Genomic DNA, 4,102 nt, shown 5'->3' with positions numbered 1-4,102 from the left:
GGTACGACCATTTCACGAGTATACTGTGAATATCAGAACTCGGGTGAACATCAAATCTCCGATATCGCTGCGGCCGGAAAAAGATCCTGCAAGAAAGGGACAAACGACGACTGAAAAGAACCGTTCAACCCTTCAGCAAATTGCTGCAGATCACAATGCTGGGACATCAACAAGTGTCAGCGAGCGAACCATTCTAGCCGTGCGGAGTGGCCGTGCCGTTTGAGGCGCCATGTCACGGACTGCGCGGCTCCCCCCGCCAGAGGTTCGAGTCCTTCCTCGGGCATGGGTGTGTGTGTGTTGTTCTTAGCATAAGTTACTTTAAGTAGTGAAACTTCCTGGCAGATTAAAACTGTGTGCCCGACCGAGACTCGAACTCGGGACCTTTGCCTTTCGCGGGCAAGTGCTCTACCAACTGAGCTACCGAAGCACGACTCACGCCCGGTACTCACAGCTTTACTTCTGCCAGTACCTCGTCTCCTACCTTCCAAACTTTCGCAGGAGAGCTTCTGTAAAGTTTGGAAGGTAGGAGACGAGGTACTGGCAGAAGTAAAGCTGTGAGTACCGGGCGTGAGTCGTGCTTCGGTAGCTCAGTTGGTAGAGCACTTGCCCGCGAAAGGCAAAGGTCCCGAGTTCGAGTCTCGGTCGGGGACACAGTTTTAATCTGCCAGGAAGTTTCATATCAGCGCACACTCCGCAGCAGAGTGAAAATCTCATTCTGGAAACATCCCCCAGGCTGTGGCTAAGCCATGTCTCCGCAATATCCTTTCTTTCAGGAGTGCTAGTTCTGCTAGGTTCGCAGGAGAGCTTCTGTAAAGTTTGCAAGGTAGGAGACGAGGTACTGGCAGAAGTAAAGCTGTGAGTACCGGGCGTGAGTCATGTTTCGGTAGCTCAGTTGGTAGAGCACTTGCCCGCGAAAGGCAAAGGTCCCGAGTTCGAGTCTCGGTCGGGCACACAGTTTTAATCTTCCAGGAAGTTTCATATCAGCGCACATTCCGCTGCAGAGTGAAAAGCTCATTCTACTTTAAGTAGTGTGTATGTCTAGGGACCGATGACCTCAGCAATTTGGTCCCTTAGGAATTCACACACATTTGAACCATTCAACAAAACATCGTTGCTATGGGCTTTCGGAACACCACTAGTGTACCTTTGATGACTGCATGACACAAAGCTTTACGCTTGGCCTGGGCCCGTCAACACCGACATTGGGCTGTTGAAGACTGGAAACATGTTACCTGATCGGACGAGTCTTGTTACAAATTGTATCGAGCGGATCGACGTGCATGGGTATGGAGACAGCCTCATGAATCCATGGACCCTGCGTGTCAGCAGGGTACTGTTCAAACTGGTGGAGGCTCCGTAATGATGTGGGGCGTGTGCAGTTGGAGTTGGAGTGATATGGGACTCCTGATGTATCTAGATACGACTCAGACAGGTGACACGTACGCAAGCATCCTGTCTCATCACCTGCATCCGTTCATGTCCGTTGCGCTTTCTGACGCACTTGGGCAATTCCAGTAGTAGAATGCCACATCCCACACGTCCAGGAACGCTCTTCTGAATTTAGACACTTCCGCTGGCCACCAAACTCCCCAGACATGAACATTCTTGAGCATATCTTGGATGCTTTGCAACGTGGCCTCGCATTCTTATGGATTTATGGACAGCCCAGCAGGATTATGGTGTCAGTTCCCTCCAGCACTACTTACGACATTAGTCGAGTCCATGCCACTTCCTGTTGCGGCACTTCTGTGTACTCACGGAGGCCGTACATGATGTTAGGCGGGTGCACCTCCTTCTTTGACTCTTCTATGTATAATATTATGCATCACATCAAGTAAAGTAACATTATATTTTATCCTATGTCGTGTAACGTGATACATGCCATTCATGCAATGCAACATAGCATTTGTCATGTCCTGCAATATGACACAAAGTGCCATTAAAGTTCAGGATGCATGCTTCCACACTCTGGGATACTTCCTATTACAGAAGCGTTTCCACTCTCGGGTACTTCCTATTGTAGATGCATTCCACTCTCTAGAGGCACATTGGGGGCCTGTGGGAGAAATAGTCCCGTAGGGGAACAAATCAATCCCCTCCCCACCCACCTAAAAATCAAAAAATTGTTTCAGTGTTTTCCAGTTTCAAATACAACCCCAGAAATTTGGTTCCCCCTCCCCCTCTTCCGAAAAACTTTTTGTAGCCATTGCATGTGTGATCTTCAGCCATATGATATTATACATTGTTTACTGTGGCTGGTTGATCTTCTGGATTTTGGGCGCAGGATCAGGGACTTTGCCTACAAATTGCAAGTTGCAGATGCGCCACAACCTGCGTCTTGCATTGCCTTCTCACTGCGCTGGGAAAGTAAGATTAACTCGTAAAAAGCGCGAATGCCTGAAATGTTCTAATTTAAATGCCTTCGGAACTTCCTTTACATCCCTAACTCTGCCCAGCATATATTCGTCATTCTTTAGCTATGATAGGAGCATTTTTCATTCTGGTTCCCAACTTTTACTCTACCATAGTTTGACATTAGACCGCCATAGCTTGGCAACCATTGTAGGCCCGGGCGACGACTGATCCGATATAGGTTTTTTTATTGTCTTCCGAACCGTGTTTCTTGTAGCGTGGCCACTGATAAGGCTTGTACAATACGACAGAACGACCAATAATTACATGTGTTCGTCTACCATGTTTAAAATTTGAACCGATGCGCATAAGTTTGAAACATACAAGTAGTGTACGTATGAAAAACTTACCTGAAATGGTTATTTTGCACGTGAAATTCGAATGAAGCTACGAATTTACGTGTTACGTTTAGTTCGAATTTAAACTATTGTATTTCGACAATGGATGAAGACTACTGGATAAAAAAATTTTGTTTTGACTTTATCCACTTATCTACCTTCCTGCAGATTTGGTACCAATTTGCTGCAAGTTTCAAATATAGCAGCGGCATGCTTCAAAAACGTCCCAGAAAAAGGTGTTTTTTTTTGTTTTTTGTTTTTGGACGTAAAATCCAAACGGTGCAAGTAAAAATGGCGCCATTAGTTGAGCAGTAATATCAGCCCAATTTAGGTCTTTTGCAGAGCGAGTTTATCGATTTGCACAATTTGCTTGGACGGCAGTTTCTGTTCGTCGCTCGGACATTCCTTAATATCCTCTAACATAAGTACAGTAAGACTGATGTTCGTCTGGCTGTGCAAATGGGCGCTGGTCGGGGATAAACCAAAAGCTTTTGACGTTCATAGCACAGATAGATACCGAGCTCCAAGATCCCCCAAAAACCGCCATTATTCACGCGGCCTTTTCAGACACATTTTTTACATGCCGCGCGGTAACAATTCGGGGGTACAATGGCTCCTGGCGGCGAGTCGAAAGCGTGCGTTGACCCTCAGTATCAGCTGTGACTACTTCGCCAAAGGACGTCCTCGGTTCGCAGTGGGCGAGGACCCTGAGACAGATGTATGCTACCCCAGCGAGGAACACCGGCAGTGAGCCGTGCCGAGGCAAGAATGACTCGGCTGCCCGGAAAGCCGTGGCGCAGTGGAGCAGAGTTCGACAAAGAAAATAGCTCACTGTTTGTATACGCTCTCACATTCTTTCCTTTGGTTGTAGTCTTTCATTACAAGCAAATATCCACGGATTTTGCTACGCGACGACCGTTTTCAGATCAGTTAAAGTATGGGTACTACATTTATGGTGTAGTTAACGCAACTCATTATTAAAGAAAGAGTGCGAGGATCTACATGATTACCGATCAAAATCAATAATCCACGGGTATGTTAATGGAAGTGAAGAAAGAAAATTTTGAATTTTGTGATTAATTATATTCTTGAAGGCGACGACGCGCACTTCTTAACTTCTCCGCTACTGCCTGTTGCATACACTATGCCCCGGGTACTTGTATTTGCGAGCTGTAGTAGTGTGCAGAAGGAAGGCAGAACCTTGGATGCGTGCAGCGTTGTCCAGTGCGAAATGACGCGTGGCGGGACTGTGGGGTCGCATAGCGTGACTCCCGCCGTTGGCTCCCACTGTGCTCATTAATTTTCATTAAATTAACTGCGCAGCACTTATTGTTAATGGGCGTATTTTGCCG

At 46.9% G+C, this 4,102-nt stretch overlaps 1 non-coding gene across 1 annotated transcript; it reads left to right on the top strand.

Moving 5' to 3' along the window:
• The first annotated feature begins 576 nt into the window (after positions 1 to 576).
• Positions 577 to 651, top strand: Trnas-cga. The gene has a single exon. It is a non-coding gene; the product is annotated as a tRNA-Ser (tRNA).
• Positions 652 to 4,102: the final 3,451 nt, after the last annotated feature.

Source organism: Schistocerca americana, chromosome 2 (assembly GCF_021461395.2).
Source record: "Schistocerca americana isolate TAMUIC-IGC-003095 chromosome 2, iqSchAmer2.1, whole genome shotgun sequence".
Lineage (NCBI taxonomy): Eukaryota > Metazoa > Arthropoda > Insecta > Orthoptera > Acrididae > Schistocerca > Schistocerca americana.
Note: the sequence above shows the minus strand (reverse complement) of the source record. Positions and strands in the feature narration are given on the sequence as shown.